At 37.7% G+C, this 21,423-nt stretch overlaps 1 protein-coding gene across 12 annotated transcripts in view; it reads right to left on the bottom strand.

Moving 5' to 3' along the window:
* Window positions 1-21,423, bottom strand: part of GRIK1 (glutamate ionotropic receptor kainate type subunit 1) — a 365,694-nt gene that overhangs the window by 292,682 nt on the left and 51,589 nt on the right. The window lies entirely within an intron of this gene.

The raw sequence follows: 21,423 nt of genomic DNA, 5'->3' as shown, positions 1-21,423 counted from the left end.
GTGGATGTTACTGTAGGGGAGTGCTTCTTTGCTCAAGGGGATGTGACCTCAGGGGACATCTAGTAGTATTTGAAGACATTTTTTGATTGTTGTGGTTGGGTGGGGGATGCTCCTGGCATCTGGTGTGCAGAGGCCAGAGATGCTGCTAAACATCCGATAGTGCACAGGACAGTTCCCCAACAGAGAATTGGTTTGCTCCAGTGTCAGTAGTACCACGACTGATAAACCCTAATGAAGGGAGATGAGGGGACAAGGTGCCAGCTATTCTGCTGAGTTCTTGCACATATTAATGTGTAAAGGACTTTATTTTCCTTGTGCCAGCCAATTTTTATGAAGAATTCTCCAAACTCTTGCCTACTTTAGAGGAGTAGAATGGTACTTTAGGAATGCTATTATAGGTGCAATTTCCAAAAAGCATTTAAAATTGTTATATACTACAATTCATTTCAAATATAACTGATCAGTATTGATTTATCTTCTCTACTCTTCCTCTCACCCCCAAATAAAAATATCTACTCTCTGGGATTCTATTCATCTCCCATTCTACATTTCCTAAAAATATTCATAAATTCATTAAATTTGACCTTTCTCATGAAAACACTTTCACGCTACTTTCCAAAGTAAATATGTAATATTCTGGTTCCAATTTGAGAGGTAATAATCAGCCTTGTTGGTTCTATCACAGTAAACACAATGAAGAGAAGCAGATTTCAACAAGGACACTTACTTTGCAAGTGTTGAGAACCTCAAAAATGATATAAACAAGGATTTTGTTGCCCAAATTAATGGGCATATGTGTGAGATGGTTTTGTTCAGCCATTAATAATGGAGTGTTTTTAATTAATGACATAGGAAATATGTGCCATCATAATCACTGACAATTGCAAACTAATTTTAAAGCATATTTTAGCAACAATTTTCAAAATAAAATATGCATATATCCTTTGACCCAGCTATCCCACTTATACAAATTTACAGTATGGGCATGTCCTCTCCCCCAAAATGCAAATATATGTGTATAAAGATGTTCGCTATTATTTGTGATGGATAGCAAAAGTCGGAAACAGCCAAAATGTGCATTACTAGGTGACTGGTTGCATAAAACACACAAAGCATGATATTTGTATGCAGTGCTTACGCTGTGGTCATTTAGTGCAAGAAAAATCGACATGTGCTGATAGGAAAGCACATTCCATGTTTGTCCTAAGGGCCAGAAGAGTTTTTTACACTTTTAATTGATTTTAATTGCACAGAAATTTCATTGAAAGGAAATTTGTGAAACTTACCTGCTTTTATTTCTGAGGTGTAGAGTTTTATTTCAATTTAATCTCTCAGGTATTTTGAAATTCTTACATTCTTTTTTATTCCTAACAAGGAAAATCACAGCCTGGGCACTTGGTCATGATGGTGACTTATGTGTCTAAAGTTTGGGAGTGGAAACAAAATCAGCGGGAAGACACTTTAAAGATTTTATTTATTTATTTTAAGGGGGGAAGGGCAGAAGGAGAGGGAGAAAGACTCTTAAGCAACTCCACACTAAGCATGGGACCCTGTGAGGGGCTCGAGCTCACAAATCTGAGATCAAAACCTGCGCCAAACCCAAGAGCTGGACACTTAGTAGTCTGTGCCAGCCAGGCAAGACACTTTGGATGAGGAGAATATGTACAAAAGAATGCAAATGTGAAAGATGATGGCATGCCATTAAGAAGAATATTAAAATAGGAGTCTGGCGTACATGATTGAAATGGTGTTTCAAAGTATTAGTCTCGAGGAAGAAAACAAGTTTTAGCTCAGTATTCGAAATCAGTTCTGATGTTTCTTATTGCAAGAAGTCAAGAGGTATTTAGAGTGGAGAAAAATAAAGTTCTTCAAACACGGTACACTTGAATATCTACATGTCCTTTCAAGTTCTGTGCTCATTTTGGTCCTTTCAAGTGTCTAAATCATTCAATGCATGAGCCTCATGCAGCTGTTTGAACCCAGTGAATGGTCAATAGATTTATATTTTGTTTTTACACGATTAATAAATGGCAAACAAAGCATGTGAGAGCAAAAGGGATAATGGCATTCTCAGCATATGTTCAATAACCCTTTATTAAATACTCCCAATCTCTTGTTTCCAGTGCAAGGAGTGACTTTTAAGTCGGTTAGAATGTACAAGCTTTGAGGACCACTTGCTTGCTTCTTAGTGTGGAGCTGCCTTAGTGAGTTAGAATAAAGGAAACTTGAGGACAAAAGCTATAAAGTGGTTTCTCACAATCAAAGGAAAAGAGGCAATGCTAAAGACGAAGAAGTGAAACATAAGCTAAGTTTAAAAAAAATAGGACAAAGTGAGGAAAAATAAGAAAGGAGAGGGAGGATGGGTTGGAGCAAGCCGGAGACCAGTGGAACTGGAGAGAGGGGGAGGGGCCAGAAACTCTTGCTGAGCACCTGATTTATCCCTCTAGAAGTGCTCCTGTAGTGGCAGCATTCAATTACCAAAACTTCAAAAAAGGCCAGAGAGGAAATTATGAAGGACAGAGAAAGAGGCTTTGAGACAACCAGGTGTGGGGAAAGAAATGCCTGAGAGATCCCTCCACCTTATATCTGCTTTTCTATAGCTCCTTGGAGTTTTTCTCAAAATCAGATCTGAAAAGACAGTTGCTTGGTTTGTTTGCTGTTTGTGTAACTTTTATTTCTAAGGTCAGTGCATATAAACCCTAAAAATACGGTTGACCCTTGAACAATGCAGGGGAGCCGATCCCCAACAGTCAAATATCCACATACAACTTTTGATTTTTCCCAAGCTTACCTACTAATAGTCTACTGTTGACCAGAAGCCTTCATGATGATGTAGGCATTTAGCACAGATTTTGTGCATTACATGTATTATGTACTACATTCTAAAATAAAGTAAGCTAGAGAAAAGAAAATGGTAAGAAACTCACAAGGAAGAGAAAATATATTGACAGTGCTGTCCTGTATTTATGAAAAAAAGTCCATGTATAAGGGGACCTGCACAGTTCAAACCTCTGTTGCTCAAGGGTCAGCTGTTTAGTGGAATGAAAAGTAAATCTACTTTAAGCAAAGCAGTCTGGTATAGCGCTGTCATCCTCTGTGTGACCAGTAAGATCCCACAGAAGTCATTTTTATTTTTTATTTTATTTATTTTAAAGATATTATTTATTTATTCACAAGAGACACACAGAGAGAGGCAGAGATACAGAAAGAGGGAGAAGCAGGCTCCATGGAAGGAGCCCAATGTGGGAGTCGATCCTGGGACTCCAGGATCACGCCCTGGGCCGAAGGCAGTTGCTAAACTGCTGAGCCACCCAGATGCCCCAAGAAGTCACTTTTAGAGGGAAAACACTGAAATCCAATGGGGAAAGAAATCTGGAAGCTGTAAGATGCTTTGGAATCTATTCTTCCAGTTTTGTTGTTTTCAGAGATCTTTCTGGACTCCTGAGCCCAATAAAATTTCTCTACAAACATATTTTTTTTTACTGATCTTTATTTTTCTTTATATCCATTTTTATGGAGCAAATGTTTCTACTGTGGTATTTGCAAAAGCAATCCTGGGCAGACATTAAAGTTATAGAACTGGGACCTACTATATACCAGGTTTACTCTAATGAGAAATGCCATTAATAGTTCTGATCTTATTTCTCTCTTTTATTCACTGACTCTGTTTTACAAATGCATACTGAAGCCCTGCTAAGTGGCGTGAAAGAAGGCAAAGAGTTTGTTCTGGAATAATGGGAAGGCATTGGTGATTGATGGTGTGGTGGTGGAGGAGAATTGAGATAGGGTGCATGGAGAAGAATTTGCTAGTGGGTGATACTTCAGCTGAGAACTAATCGTAGTCCCGGTTTTATGCTAAGGGTTACTTGAAAGAGCTTTGTGTCTGACGGTAATGTGGGAATGAGTGAGTTATCTAACTTGCATTGCTCATAAACAGGGGCCACTGTCAATGTTAAAAGTGGAATAGAATTATCCATGAACCTATAAAAACATATACACAAATTTTTCTGCTTGTAAACATTAATTCATGCTTGTCGTAGAAAAATAGATATAAAACATACTAAATCTAAAAACAAATCTGTAATTAAACACCCCCCCCACTGATCCGATTTTGAAGTATTTCTTTACTATCTTTTTTTTTTTATCTTCACCCCCAATCCCCATAACTGAGTAATATATTTTTTAACTTACATTTCTAAATGGTATAAACTGTGCTTTTTGCAGATTCTTTAGTGAGTGTTGCCAGATTCGGTGAATAAAAATACGAAACATCCAGATCCATTTAAATTTCAGATAGACAATAACTTTTAAGGTTAAGTATGTCCCATGCAATATTGGGACACATTTATAATAAACAAATTAGTCATTTTTTTTTTAATCTGAAATTCAAATGCAACTGAACATCCTGTGTTTTATCTGGCAACTCTATTTAAAACACATAGTGATTATAATTTTAAATGTCCTCAAAATATTAGATTACATTGATATATCATAATTGAGTGCTTATCCATTCCCTCTTCATTGGAAATACATATTTCCAAATTTTTAATTCTGATAAGTGTTGCGGCCTTTTACATTATTTCCCAATAGAGATGCCTCAAAATGAAATTATTAGGCCCAAGGGCAAAAGCAAGCCTTTCAATTCATAACAATTGCCAAATTATACTTGCTTTCATCTTTTCTCTGCCGACATTAAAATTACTTTTTATAATCCTAACCAATTTAGGTGAACAATAGCGTACTTTTTTACACTGAATAAAATATATTTAATATAATGATTTTGTTTTAAAATATACTGCCTCATTATTTACATTTTTAAAACAGTAAATCTCTATTTAGCCACTCAGACCTGTGTTTCTTCTCTGATATGCAACTTTGTATTTAACAGAGTGCCATATTCCAATTTGTCCTGTTCATATTTCACTTATCTCTTCCCTGAATTCAGTCTCGCCTTCTACCAATCTCTATAACATAGTCAAAATTACATTTATAATATAACTGTGATCCTATTTCTCTAAGCTTTAAATGCATCATTGACCTACTTCCTCTCATCCTCTTATGAATGGGATTATGTTTGAGTGCCTTGGAGGCCTAAGACCTTCAACATCTGACCCACCTGGTTTTGTAGCTCATGAGCTACACATCACATACCAGGTTCCAGTCAAGTGGACTAACTTGCAGTTTCCCAAACCATGAGAGGTCCCCTGCAAGTGCTCCCCCAATGCCAGCAATGACCGTCTGCCTCCAGGCAGACCTTCAAGGTTTGGCTGGATTGCCACCTTCACTATGATCCCTCTCTTGCTCTCCTGGGTCTGCTGGGATAGAACTGATATCCCTCATCCATCTTGCTTGCGCTCTTTCTTTCCTGGAACTAGACCTCACCAGACAGCTTCCTGAGGGCAGGGACTGCACCATGTTCAGCTGCTTTCATGGTCTGGTGCAATGCCTGGAACATGGTGACAACCAATTTACCATAACAAAAATAGTAAATCTAACACTTTTGAAACGTGTATAAAATGTGGGGTGTTCTGCAAAGCTCCCCGTATCTGTATTAGCTCACTTCATATTTACACATACATTTGTCGTGATAGTGCTGGTGGTCCAAGCAATGCATGATGTATGGAGAAAAACAAGGACCATGGACTCAGAATTTTGAATGTGGTTCTTGGTGTTTATTCAATATCTGAACACAGGAATTGATGAGGGGATGTGACTAATAGCAAAAGCCAAATCTTAACACACCAAATGTACAGCATCTCTTCAGCATATGTTCATACTCAGGATCCTTTTATGTCAGTGCCACAAAAAACTGAGGACTACTAAACTCAACATATTTTTGAGCAGTCAGGTAAAAGCTTCAGAGAGGAGGTGGGATTTCTCGGGGTACCGGGTACCGATAAGATTCAGATTAGAGTAAATGGAAAGAGTTCTAGAGATAATGAGGGAGGTTAGCCCTAAAGCATATTTAGAGACATATAAACTAAAGTGTTTAAATGAAATGAACATCATTGCATAGAGAATTGGAAGGCAAGTCCTGGAAAAGAGGAATGTTTGAGTGAGAAAGGCCGTTAGAGTCACTAGCTCAACATTTCCTAAAAAGGACTATTGGAACCTACTTATTGGTGGAGAAGAGGCATTTCATAAAATCATTTCCAATAGTAGAGTAGGTTTGACTGATTTAAACAAAACCCTGTAGAGCTCTGCATGTCAGGAGATTGGGAAGTTTCTCAGGGATTTTAATATGCTAAATGCCCCTGAGGCCCCATAGGGAAGGATTAGAGCAACCCTATGTATAAGAGCTGAGGACCCAAAGTCTGATAGACCATGGTTCAGATTCCTGTTCTGATACTTACCTGATATCTTCCTTACCTTTCTAAGCCTTGGTTGGCCTTCTCACCTACTAATCAGCTGTGCAGAGTTGTGAGGATTAAATAATATGAAGCATATGGTGGTCCTAGTGTCTGGCACAAAGGAAATTCCTCATGAACAGTAGGTATTTCATGGTCATATTATTCAGCATCTTCTAACTTAGTTGATTGGGAAGCCCCTTTTCACTGAAATATATTGTGGAACTCTTGTTCTAGTTCAGTATTGCCCATAAGAAATTTTGGGACCAAAAAAAAAAAAAAAAAAGAAGAAGTTTTGGGACCAGTTTTGAAGGGCCATGAGTGTCTAAACAAGGATTTAGACTTTATCCGATAAAAAATGGAAAGTTTCTAATTGACCAGGGGAATTATATTTTTTGAAGCTCTGTTTGAGTAAAGTGTTTAGAAATGGATATAGCAAGCAATTGGCAGATAAACGCAATAGCTCCTTATATGGAGTCAGGAGCCACAGCGGGGTGGAGCAACTAGTGAGTGATAAGGTTGGATGGGGGACACACCATAGAGCTACAGATGGAGAGAACTTGGCAACTGATTATCCATGGGTTGTCGGGCTTCCATACTTTGTAAACACAACAGATATGTGATTCATGATTGCCTAGCAGAAGCCCCCTATTTCAAAGTCTCCATTTTTCCCCTAAACTATTATTTATTAAGAAAAGGCATGCTATCGATTTTGCAATTTTTCTGAGGATGTATCAGAGTTCACATAGAATAGTTCCAGTTTTTAAAAGAAAAGTGTGTGTACACATAGTTTATTTTGTCAATTTTCTCTTCTTGTTTCCTTCAAAATAATTAAGCTTGCAAAGAATAAATTTATTTTTACCTCAGCTCTGCTTCATCAATACTCCTTGCTAATTATAGCCTGTTTTCCCCGGACATCTGAAGATCAGATTACTGTTTAGTGCTTCTGTAATTGGCTCAAGAAAACACTTTGAGTTTCTAAGCCATCATTTCCACCAGGTTTCCTGGTAGAAATTATTACTCTCCTTCCTCAGTCAGTGATGCATTGAAATCAATAATCACTAAACATTTCCCAGATGTCAAGGGAATCTCACTCTAGGAGAGACGGGAGAGCTGGATTTGGCTCCAGCATATCTTTGGTTTGAATCTCTGCTGTATTCAATGTTGCCATTTCTATTAGTTGTCACCTATGCTGGTAGATCCCAAATACCCTTTGCATTCAGTTGCAGTGGCACCTCCAATGGGCCACAGCCACCATAGTGGTTTCCATCAGATCTCATGGGGTACTTTCACTTAGGGAAGATTCTAGAAACAATGAATCCCAGCCATTCCCCTTCTTTATCACTTCTCCCCTTTTCCTTTTCCACATCTTCTAGTCCTCTGTTTTCCTTCTTCCTTGTCCTTTTTTTCTTCTTTTCCTTCATTTTTTTTTTTTTTTTTGGCCCCTAGCCACTTAGAGCCTATCATGACCCAAGTACCATCCTAGGCCCTTCATATATTTATCCTAATTGAACCCACTTACAGCCTTTTGAGATAGCAATTATTACATCCATTTTGGTGATGAACAAATGAAATCTCAGGAAATCCACTGAGATTCTGAAGGCTGGCTGATTCCAAAGCTCATATTCTGACTCCAGAGAACAGTGGTGGCAACCGCTCATATTTGAGGTTCCCTGTCATGACCTATGATGGCCTTCCTTGGGAGGAGTTTTGAGAGTCACTGTTGGAAAAGCTGGAATATCTATCTGGCCTCTCAGTCATTTAGAGAGTATAGAGTTGTCCTGGACAGCCACTCAAGTGCAGGCTCCCACCTGAGCTGCAACTGTCCATGAAACGAAAGGCTCCCTCAAGGGCACCTTTGTCAGTTAGGCACATGTCACCCTTGAAGTGGTCCCAGTCTGCTTTCTGTAAGCTGGAGACCCAGGAAAGTCAGTGGTGTAATTCAGCCTAAGACTTAAGCCCTGGGCAGCCTGGGTGGCTCAGCGGTTTAGCACCTACCTTCAGCCCAGGGCGTGATCTCGGAGACCCAGGATCGAGTCCCACATTGGGCTCCCTGCATGGAGCCTGCTTCTCCCTCTGTCTGTGTTTCTGCCTCTCTCGCTCTCTCTCTCTGTGTCTCTCATGAATAAGTAAATAAAATTTAAAAAAATAAGACTTAAGCCCTGAGAACCTGAGATTTAGTCAAGTTGACATAAAATCAACCATCATATAGATATGCGTGTATACATATATATGATTATATGTAGGATATACATATATGGTTTTCCATATGTGATTTCATATTTATGGTTATATATATGTACACTGGCACCTGTTGACTACTAACTAGGTACATAGATGCTTTGTCCAGACAGTTGAACTTGGTTTGTTACATATAAAGAATTGTTAATAATATTTAACCTCATATGACTATTGAGTAATTTCATAAAATAGCTTATTTAAAGTGCTTATGGTGGGATGCCTGGGTGGCTCAGTGGTTTAGAGTCTGCCTTCGGCCGAGGGCATGATACTGGAGTCCAGGGATTGAGTCCTACGTCAGGGTTCCTGCGTGGAGTCTGCTTTTCTCTTGGCCTATGTCTCTGCCTCTCTCTGTGTGTCTCTCCTGAATAAATAAATAAAATCTTAAAAAAAACAAACAAAAAGAAAGTGCTTAAGGTGATACCTGAGATGACTAAATAATCAGTAGCTTGTAGTAATCTCTTTTTCCTTTCCCATTTTCTTTTTTTTCCTTTCCCATTTTCTTTACATCAAATACATTAATTCTCCCCCAAACTATGGCAATATATTGGTATCTCAATGTTCCAAGTTCTGAACACTGTAATTATCTTGATTCCGAGATGCTTTGATGATACCGGAATCTACCCCCTACCAGTGTGCATTTTTCATCATTTTATTCTCTTCTTTTTGGAAATTATATTTTGTATGCATAGTTTTTATCCTGCTTTTTCTATAACTTTGCTGATATTCCCATCTTGTGATGCTTGCATTGCCCTGGGAAGGGTTATCTGTTGGAGTTATACCAATGTTTTCTCAGTGCTATTAAATTATATAGTTGTGCTTTTCTGCACTTATATCTAATACCTTTTTTGTAGTTCATTTTGGAATCAGAGTTAGAAACTCATGTAAGCATAGTTTATTTTTTAAGGAATCTAACATTTTGAAAAGTCTTCACTTTTACCACATGCATGAATTGAATAACAAGGTTTGATCATTCCTTTAGCTTTTGGAAAATAATTATGGTTCATCAACTATGTTTCCTAGAGGAACCACTGAACCAAGAGTATGCCCTACATGATAAATTACAACTATTTAATACCCTGCAAATTAAGAATGGTTAGCTCAAAGGAATGTAAATAAACAGGCTCTGAAAATAGTTTGGTTTGAGAATTTCTCAAAAGATGCATAGTCAAAAATTTATCTCCCATATATTTAGAATGAAAACTTGCTAAAATGTCCTTAAAGTGTATCTTTTAGAAATCTGTATCTCCATATTCCATGACAAAGATCAATATTTATTTATTCATTTACATTAAAAGCAAGTTGCCTTTCTCCTCTGATGCCTACAGCAATAACATATTTTATAGCCTCTTTATATTTTATGACCCTAAGATTTCACTGATACTAGCTGAGGAACAGTGTAGGGATGTGGTCCTCTTTGTGAAGGAATTTTAATTCTTAATTAATCATTTTTGCAAATCTTTTGCAGAGGGGGGCTTTTGAGGATTAATGAGAAAATATTTCAAGGAATTTTCTCATTAATTCTCAAAATCTTGGATAATAGGCAAGATAAAATGAGGATTATGTTACTATTATTCACAACAAGAAAGCTAGAGTATCAAGCAATTCCCTAACTATATTTTATAGGATGGAATATATAAATCACTAAGAGTTGGATTATTAGCCCTCAATGGCATCTAGTTCACAAAATAAAAACTCATGCTATATTGCAGATTGTGGATTTGATCTTTCACAACTTTACAATGAACTATATTGGAAATATTCACTGGCATATATGTCTCCTATTAGTATTATTGTGGTCAGTGTTGTTTTGTATGTCAAGATGTTATCCTTAACACAATTGTTGGAATAAACAGAACCAAATCCAACCTAGAGCTTGTTATTTTGTGGTTGTGTCTAAGTTAAGTGAAAAACATCAAGTTTTAAGAATAGTATAACAGAACACAGAGAACTTTGTACCTTGTAAATATATGGGAGACATAGAGATGAAGTCACCTTCTGTACTTTCCACATCCAAGTAGGAAAATCAAGTACGGCAAAATATTTTAGACAAGGTAACAATTGAAGATGTAATAAAAGAAGTAGGACAAATGGTCTCCAAGATAGATGGGATACAGTAAAATTCTGTCTAGAACATACCCTGGGAAGGCTTTTTGGAGAAAATATTTGAACAAAATTCTCAAGTGTAGAAGGCACTTCTGTAAGAAGATGCAGAAATAAGGATATTTACTCTTGGAACAGGTGAAAGCAAAGAGGTAGGAAAGTGCAATGTAGGGAATAGAATTAGTACAAGAATGGAGAAAGTAGTCCAACTAGTGATTAATGTCCATATTTACTTGGACTGTGGGAAAGAGGCAGCAGGTAAGAAAGGCCACCTGGAACCAATAAGGAAGTGACTGGGAAAGTTTGCTCAACCGGTACTTACTGAGCACCTCTTACATGCTGGGAGGTGGGGACAGGAAGGCAAAGGATGTTACACTGCAATGTGAATGGTGCCATGAGGTACTCTAGAGTACCACAGTAACATTTGGGAGGAGCATGTCACCTGAAAGGGGGTTGAAGGGAGAAGTTGAAGTGAAATGGAAGATGTAAGAGAAAGGAATGGGGTTAGGAGACCTCAGAGGTGAAGCAACAGAATTCAGCTACTAAATGCTTGAAGGAAGAACAGGGAAGAATGATGAGTGAAGGATGAATCTGCATGCAGTTTCACATCTGAGACAGGAGGATCTAAGACGGCCATTGCCATGAACAGAATTAGAAACACAGAAAGAGCAATGTTGAGTGAACAACAGAGAACTCAGATGTGGACAACATGTTTAAAACTGTTGAGGTGTGGCACCTGGGTGGCTCAGTGGTTGAGCGTGCGCCTTCAGCTCAGTGTGAGCCCAGGAAGCTGTGAGCGAGTCCCACAGCGGGGTCCCTGCAGGAAGCCTGCTTCTCCCTCTCCCTTTGCCTATGTCTCTGACTCTGTGTCTCTCATGAATAAATATATAAAATCTTTAAAAAATATCAAATAAAACAACTGAGGAAAACCTAACGGACATTCTTGTAACACAGTAGGAATTGGTGGTCTAGAGTTCATGGGGAAATCAGATGTAGAGACATCTACCTGGGAGTCACCAACACAGAGAAAGCACTAAAATGATTGTATTCAGGAAAAGTTTAAGAGTAAAGGAAGCTGCCAAAAAGGAAGAAGGGCTCGTGAAAGCCATTAAGAAGGCTCTGTGGCACCGGCCATGTGGTTACTTACAGAAGTCACAGCATGGAAATCTATCAGATAGCTGGGTGTTTGTTTGGATGTATCTAGGCATATCTTGCAACTTTAAGACAAACTCTTTTCTATTTTTCTTTTAACTGGGTGTACTTAGAGTTGGTTCCAGAGTTTTATTCATCATCTTAAAAACTGATGATTATAATGTTGATTCATAGTTCCTCTGCTACTGCTGATTTTTCTCCCTTAAGTTAAAAGTAGTAGAACAATTAGCAGTCCCAATCTTCCATCTGGAGACATTTTAGGACAAACAGTAGCTCATTAGAGAGTTATTTTATTCAAAAGAAATGGGATAATAAGGTCAAACAATTTTGCAACTGTCTTCAACTCAATTTCCCTTAGATACAATGTAACAACTTGTTCCTATACACCTACTTCTTAGAATTTTTTAAAAATAAATGTTTGAAATCAAGCGGGAGGTGAAGGAAACCTCAAGCAAACAATCTCAAAGACCCATTAGCATTTAACCTCTTAATATTTGGTGATGAAAAGAATTTGCATGGGTAGTTGTTACAATAATGATTCCCCAAAACCCTCAGGGGCCTTTGTATTCCTGTGGGGCTACAGATTTTTGAAATACCATTTTTATAATAACCCTAATCAGGAAACAAAATTACTCATGCTTTACTGTATTTTAAACATGGCACTATTTCACCTCTAATGTAATCAAATATTGAGGTGTTAAATATGATTATAAACTTTAATTCTATATTATTGACTATACAATTTACATTCATCCCCTAAGCATGGACAAGAAGGGAATATTCACCTTTTATTTGTTAGCAAATCAAACACACACACACACACACACACACACACACACGACCATTATTAGAAAAAATCTTTACCAAATCATTTTATGTTACTTTGAATCAGAATGATTTTATTTCTCTGCCAAGGAAATGTAGCCAACTTCAGCTGTGCATTAAGAATAATGGTCTAGCAAGATAGCAAATTCCAATTTCCTATGATCAGAGAATCTTATTACCTTTATCCTCTCCTTCCTTCCTGTTCACATAGAAAGTTAAAAGATGTTTTTCAGTTTGAATTTGCTTAGCTCTACATTCTCCTAAGTGGAAGGTGATGTTCTGGGGACTGGCCAAGCACTAACTGCAGCTAAGAAATGCAATTCCAAAGCCCAAGTTTATTTCTAGTTGCTGTTGAATTCCCCCATTTGTTTTTAAATGTGCAGATTGCAAAGTAGCATATTGTTCATGACAACTTTGCACAATGGTGGAGATCTGCAGATGGTGTCTTTTCAAATATGATAAATGCCTAATTTAAGGCTGATTTGTGGCAATCAGGACAATGCTGCAGGCACTTTGGGCTCAGAGATGTCTTGATAGTAGATCCAGAGCAGCGGGTGGGCTCAGACACATACATGAGCTTGTGACACAACACACCAAATGTTACCCATTGTAAATTTTTAAAACACTGGAGCTGGGGGGCAGGGGACACCTGGGTGGCTCAGTGGTTGAGCGTCTGCCTTGGGCTCAGGGCATGATCTCAGGATCTGGGATTGAGTCCCACATTGGGCTCCTTGCAGGGAGCCTGTTTCTCCCTCTGCCTGTGTCTCTGCCTCTCTCTCATGTCTCTCATGAATAAATAAATAAAATATTTTAAAACAAAACAAAACAAAACAAAACAAAACACTGGAGCTGGAAGAGATGATCAGTCACTCTTATAAATGAGCAGATGAAAGTCCAGGGAGGGTCAATGATAGGGTCAAGATCTTTGGGGCTCGTAGTATCCCAGGGGGAGACTACTGGACAAGAGCAATGAAATTTGTTTTGAGAAGCACCGGGTAGACAATTTTAAGACTTGAATTTTGTAGAAAAGTGTAAGTTTTATCTGTCTTTGTAATCTGACATAGATTCTTATGTATGTAAATATCAATAAGTGTTTGTAGAATGGAAGTGAATTTAAATGGTTTAAAGTACTCTGAGCCATCTGCACCTATTGCTAATATTCTACTCTAGTTAACATCCACTATATTTGCCCTGAGTGCTACCTACCTTCTTACTGATCCTAAAATGCTATTGGGTGTAGATTTATTTGTTCTTACAAAGAAAATTACACTAATTGGATTAAAAATGGCAACTTATTTTCCTAGAGATTCAACCACAGGGTGAAGTTGTTAAAAGAAAGTGGGCTCTAGACCCTGGAGTTCCTTAGTGTCCAAGGAAAGAATTAAGAATCAGAAAGGCTGAATGGCTTGCTCCGGACTATGAGTGTCTTTTTCTATGTGAGGGTTAGATTCATCTAACATATTTCTCTGAAACTCTGCTGGAAATGTTTACATGCAAAAATCTTGGTTAACAATGTCTAGGTTCTTCATTTTATAGACTAGGAAACCAATGTCCAGAGAGGGTAAAGCACAAGTTAAAAACTTGCCTGTTTTACAGAAGGTAAAACTGGAATATAAATCAAGATCATCCGATTTCCTGTCCCTTTATTTTTCTACTGCACCATGAGTCCCTTGGCTAGAGTGGAAAATCAATCCTCTTACATGACTTGAAATCATCCCTTGATGTAAAGAACTACATATAATTACTAGCTTTGGTAGTCAAGTGTTTTTCCCAATATGGTATTCAAAATATTATGCAATTTTTAATTTAGAAAAAAAATTTCTGTAGAGGTGGGACATTTTCCATATTCTTTGACTACTATCCGTTCATTTAGTTGTTCCATTCATTTATTGAGCCCCACAGTCAGTCACACACGGTAGGTGGGAGGGGGAGGTGGGATTTAAAAAATAAGTTTAGTCCTTAGTGTTTTGGGATTAGAGAAAGGAGTAAAAAGAACCATTGGGATAAGAATATTTGAGGGAAAGCCTTTAGGGATAAGACTAGACATAAATTAAACAACGGTAGCAATATATAATGAAATAAGAAAAAGACTTATAATGAGAATATGAAAAATTTTAAGTAGTTTAGGAAGAGATAGGGCATTTAGGTGGTTTTACTATTTGGAAAGGGATGAAATTATGTATAATAATCCTTGGAAAATATTTTGGAAAAGATATTCAAAAGGGTAAATTGACTGTCATACAAATCTGGCATGAATTTCACTTTCTTGATTTCATTCTTATCCCCACCACCCCTCAATTCCATGGTTCCCTGATGACTACCATATTACGTCTAGGTAACTTTTCTGGCTTTTAAAAAAGCTTGCCCCCCCCCCCCCTCCGTATTAAATTCCAAACATCCTCCAACTTTCAAATTCAAAACTTTCATGCACTACTTCCTTTTTTGTTCATTCCACTTCTCCTTTGTCATTGAGGAAATAAATGTGTCACTGATAGAACAGTTTCATGGTTGAGAAAAATGTTGAAAGAAAAGACAGCTAGTTTGTGTGTCTCCTTCTCAATTCTGTGCTGTCGTGATAACACTTGAGTTTAGGGGGTTAGGTCGTTGGAGGAGAAGTCACATAAAAAGCCCCTTAGGCAGTGTGATGGGTTAAAGATGCCATGAATTTCTTGCCTCTCCTCCCCTTTGCTTTTAGGTTTTGGCCCATGATTTGCTTTGCCATTTTGGAAGTTCTAGCCCATTTGAGCTGTTAGATGACTACAGTCCCAACAGTACCACAGGAAGCAGAACCACCCAGCTGAGCTCAGTAAACCCTTAGACTCAGGGAAGAGAATGCTTTTTTTTTTTTTTTTTTTTTTTTAAAGCTGCTGAATGGTGGATGATTCAATATACAGTGATGACTGAAAACAGTTAAAACAGAAAGCACATGTATAAAGAGCATGTGAAGAGGAAAAGGTCATCCACAGAACAAAAATAAGTTTCCTTGAGGACAGAGAATTATTCTACATGCATATTTTCTGGCCAGTTACAGGTACTAGATAAAGGTGCATGAGTCACTAAATGAACCTGGAAAATTTCTTTTCATTCTTCCATTCATGTGATTCTTATTCATCCTTTAAGACTTACCCAAAATTTGGCCTCTCCATGAATTCTCTACTGCAATTTATATACACCTCTGTTTTTTTTTAATCTATTTTTATACCAATAATCAATGACACAAGTTGCTATGCTTTCTTGGTGTCTAATTCCTGTATATGTATTATTTTTTCTTTCCAATCAGCTCCCAAAATCCTTGAAGGCAGAAGCCTATCCTTATCCTCAGTCATTATCTTCTTTTGGCTCTAACATGGTGCTGGCCTCATTAAATCACCATTTGTTGTTAATACTCAGGGGATCCAACTCAATACAAATTCAATAAAATTATGTTCACATGGAATACTCAGTATATTGGGGAGGTAGTTTGATCCATTTAGTTTTCAAATAATGAGGAGTGTAGAGGGATCCCTGGGTGGCTCAGTGGTTTAGCTCCTGCCTTCAGCCAGGGTGTGATCCTGGGGTTCCAGGATCGAGTCCCACATCAGGCTCCCTGCATGGAGCCTGCTTCTCCCTTTGCCTGTGTGCACACTCCCTCATGAATAAATAAATAAAATCTTAAAAAATATATATTGAGGAGTGTAGAAATAGGTGTTGGTATGTTCTGGAAGTGGTTCCAGTTACCTAACTTCAGCAACCATTTTAATTTACCTCATAAACTCCTGAGGTTCCACAAAACACTCTGAGAACCCTTAATAAGTGAAATAGAAGCCTGGTAAGTCAAATAAAAATAATGACTTCACACTTGACCTTTAGTAAGTAAAGAATTCTCGAGTAGATAAACTTGCAGTGCTTCTATTTCATTAGGTTGACTTAGTGATGCGTTGGCTAATGGTTGTTTCAGGAAAGCAAGTCATAACTAACAAACAGGGGTTCTTAATAGTGGCCTCCAAGGTCCCAGGCTTTCCACAAAGGCAAGCAGTGCACATTTGCCTTCAAATGGAAGGAGGAAAAATAAGAAAGCTCCTTTGGCCATCTAATTCTGAATCTTGTTTAGCTACACAGAAGACCCCCAGGAAGGTATTAGTATAATAGATAGCAGGTTATAACAAAATCAGGATATAATCCTGCAAGATAATGAATGAAAAGAAAAAGGTTGGTTCACAATAATTTAAACAAAGTATAATATTTGTGTATTTCTTCTTAAAGCATACTACTTCTCCCTCTGCCCCCCCTCCTCATTAGAAGAAAATCAGAACAGACATATATCAAAGGCCCTCAACTTAGGATAGCTGTACTCTGCAGTGAATACCGGGGAAACCACAGAATAATTACAAAGAAAATACCTAAGCCAAAGCCAATCAAAACAGCCCCTGCGGGCTTCAATAGGCTTCCTTCAGGCCTGATTCTTCCTAAAGGTTGGGGGGTGGGGAGGACGCTTTATGCAATCTATTGATAAGAAGTGAGACAGACAAAAATCCTATTGACTCCCACATGCTGTTTCAGTTTAGACAGAGGAGCACCTTGTCTACTATTAAATAGGAATTTTTCTTTGTAATATGGTTCAATTATCTGTCCATTTCACTGTTCTATAAGCTGCTATGATACAATACATTATTTCTAATGAAAGTTGGAAGAGCAGACAGATGAATGAGTTTTCAAACATACATGCTTTCACACATGGCCAGATTCCAACTTATCCACTTTCTAAACATATCAGTTTGTCCATTATGAGCCCTTTCTTTCCAGGATGCTTTTTTTTTTTTTTGTAAATTTTTTAAAAAAGATTTTTATTTGTTTATTCATGAGAGAGAGAGAGAAAGAGAGAGGCAGAGACACAGGCAGAGGGAGAAGCAGGCTCCATGCAAGGAGCCCGATGTGGGACTCGATCCTGAGTCTCCAGGATCAGGCCCTGAGCTGAAGGCATCGCTTAAACTGCTGAGCCACCTGGGCTGCCCTCCAGGATGCTTTTTGAAACAAATTTCATTTTACTATCCTAATGTGAAATGCTTTTAGACTAAGCAGGGTCTACTTATACTATTTAGCATTTCTTCTAGTATTGTAGAAGACTAGAACTGGGGTGTTTTGTTTTGTTTTGTTTTGTTTAATATGAGAAATTGATTTTGATTTTCATCTCACACCCTGCTCAAACTATTATCACAGCTTGAGAAGCAGGAAGAAAATTGACTATAGAGTCTAGGAGAGAGTTACCTGATGACTACTCTGATCTCTCAGTCTGTCATTTGATGACATAGCGTAAGAAAACATGAGAGTGGGGGTCAATTTTTCTAACCTGCCAGGTAAAGTTTTCACACTCTTGAGGCAGTCACCTGGGACTTCTGAGTCATGTGGTGCTAGTAATAATAACTGTAAACATAGTACATTTAATGTCAGATATTTTGCAAATTATAAGATGAAAGATAACAAAGCCTATTGCAAAGATAAGTGTATGTGCCCAGCGTAGAGATGGCTGGAACAGTTAGGGGAGGAAAGTAGATTATTACTTCTATCTTAAGGTTGGTTGGTTAAAACTTACACCAAAATGCTTGCTTTTAACACTACCATCTTCATCAAATTATGATTAGTGATTTTGGGGAAGGGGAACTTTAACTTTAATTGTACACATAGGTTTCATCCATGAAGCTATCCAGAAGAAGCCTTTAATCACAGGAAGGCTGGATCTCTTCGCATCAATATTCCTCAACACTGTTGCATGAAAGCTGGTGATCATGACTGAAGAGTTTAATTGTCATTTCCATTATTGGAAAAGTCTCTCTATTCTAGGTTACACTGACTGAGTGAAAATGAGCTACATATTGACCATGGATTTGCTTTCACAGAATCCCACGTGTATGTCAGAAATACATCTTAGGGAAATGGTATTGTGGTTTAAATAGACTTGACTTTTTGTTCTTGCCTTTGCTAGATGGATTCCAACTAAACACAGGCATATTATACATTCTTTTCCCATATCACAGTGCTGACCAAGCTACAATTACTCTCGAGTAGGATTCAGATGAATGATTTTTCACTTATAAAAGAAAAATAAAGCCCTTCCCAGAGATCTCAAAAATCCTGTGATACAGAATTAAGATGGAGGCGTGGAGACATAGAGTTTAGCCCTGGATTAAATGTGATACTTTTATTTTATAATTTAGAATGTTAGTGAATAGATACTTTATCTTATAACACTTATTTCAAAGAAGATATTAATGAAAAGGTAGCATGAAGGATAAATATTGCTAAAATTTCTACTTTGACATGAGTAAATTCATGAACCAACGTACTGTTGGTGGCCTGCTGTAAATGCTCTATCATTGTCAGCAAACTTTCTTTTTGGGGGGACTACTGTGTTATCTCTTATTAAGCACTAAAACTTAGGAGGTAAATGAACTTCTATAATCCATCAACAGCATTCGATAGCATCATCAGTTTGAACACCACCAATTACCTAAATTTATAAGTCATATAAATAGGAAAACCTGAATTAAACCTTTGAATTGCTGCCTCTCCACTATTCGGTCTTCTTTATCTTTCCCATTAGAATCATTGTTAGTCTAGCAGTCTTAACTAATTCAGAGAAAACGTCAGTGAGAGATCAATGTATGAATCCCTCATGGCCTATTTGTGTTAAAATGTTCCTTTTATGAAACACTCTTCCTATAGATCTAGAATGTGTTATTGCCACAGTTTCAGAGTGACCTGCAAAAATGCTCAGTAAACAATGCAATTTCTTCCCTAATGACATGAGTCATATGTATGCTGGATACAATTTTTTTTAACTTTAATTATGACATGAGATTAGCTAAACAGAACTTAAATTCAAACAGGAGATGCTTGCAAGTTCCAAGAGGTCATGATTCATATAAATCTATTTTGCTTTTATACAGAAAGAAAAATACAATATTCATTGTCTCTTTTGCTTCACCCCCTTCACCTCTTCCTCAGGTTGACTTTATTCCTTGGCACATATTTACTGTGTGGAAACCAATAGCTGGAACAGTTTTGGGAACATGGAATTGAACTAATATCTCAGTATGTTCATTGCATAGGCTGACAGTAGGAGTCCAGTCAGGAAGAAAAGCATTCCAATGTACTGACTACAAAGGTACAAGAGTGGGACAGATAATTTTTTTCTATAGAATGCCTACTATGGGGGATCCCTGGGTGGCGCAGCGGTTTGGCGCCTGCCTTTGGCCCAGGGCGCCATCCTGGAGACCCGGGATCGAATCCCACGTCGGGCTCCCGGTGCATGGAGCCTGCTTCTCCCTCTGCCTGTGTCTCTGCCTCTCTCTCTCTCTCTCTCTCTCTCTGTGTGACTATCATAAATAAATAAAAAATTAAAAAAAAAAAGAATGCCTACTATGTACAGGATCTTGTAGGGAACTACAGCTGCATATTAAAAATATATTCCTTTTGTGTGTACAACAACTTCAAGGGTAAATTTAAGACCTAAAATATCTTTTTGCTTCGTTTTTCTTACAATGGATCCTTTTAACCCTTTTCCCCTGCTTATCATACCCTCCCTTATCAGGTTAACAGAAAACTAGGCAAGGTTGACAGTCAAATATAGGAGTGTGTATATATACATAAATCTCTGTATGTGCACAGATACCCAGAAACGAAGAGAAAGATATGTGAGTTATGAGATAATAACAAGCCTATTTCAAGGATAAGTGTGTGTATCTGAGCATAGGTGTAGCTGGGGCAGTTAGGGGGAGGAAAAACATCAAATGAAGGTTGAAGAGAAATACTTTATTAGATTTATTTCAGGGGATGATTAAGGCAGAGCTCATTAAAATTCCTTTAGTCTTTCTTCTCATTTATTTTATTCACCATAGGCATGTGAACTTATGCTAATTATATGGTAGTTTTATAAATATTGAGCAAGATTTTCTGGCTAAATAGTCAAAAGTACTTTGATTCTAAATTGGAATACATTGAAGGTCACATTAACTCTTTCATGACACTGAAAGAGCCAGAGGATTATGAGATTTAAGTCCATGGAGTCATTGCTTCCACTACACATTCATATTGTTGCTTCCCAAAAACTTCAGGAATGTTTCAATTTGCTTCCCAAGAAATGAATTTTACTAATTTACTTCTTGGAAAGTTTGAACATTTGGACATTCTAATTCAAAAATCCAAGTCACTCATTTAACTATGACTCCCTCAGTCAACTTACTTACTTATTTACTTACTTACTTACTTACTTACTTACTTACTTTATTTATTTATTTATTTATTTATTTATTTTTAAAAGCACTATAAAAAAAGATTTTATTTATTTCTTTATTTCTTTATTTATTTATTTATTTGAGAGAGAGTGTGAGCAAGAGAGAGCAGAGTACAAGACAGGGGGAGGGGTCCAGGGAGAGGGAAGAGCAGACTCCCCACTGAGCAGGAAGCCTGATGTGGGACTTGATCCCAGGACCTTGAGATCATGACCTGAGCCCAAGGCAGATGCTTAACCGACTAAGCCACTCAGGTGCCCCAGCTTCATTTTTAATTATCTGAAACAGACATTGAGCTTTCCTTAGGGACTTCACCCAAACCATCAGCTTCATGAAGTAGTCACCTGGGGAAATTAGAGATTGGTAGACCAAGATATTAGATGGTCATATTACAATTTTGCTATTCCAGGGGTAGCAGTTAAGACTATGCTAGACTTCCAGTAACCAAATATATAATCAGTAGTTTAAACACATTTGGGATAATTCTTCTC

The sequence above is a fragment of the Vulpes vulpes genome, chromosome 15 (genome assembly GCF_048418805.1).
Source record: "Vulpes vulpes isolate BD-2025 chromosome 15, VulVul3, whole genome shotgun sequence".
In the NCBI taxonomy this organism is placed as follows: Eukaryota; Metazoa; Chordata; class Mammalia; order Carnivora; family Canidae; genus Vulpes; species Vulpes vulpes.
Note: the sequence above shows the minus strand (reverse complement) of the source record. Positions and strands in the feature narration are given on the sequence as shown.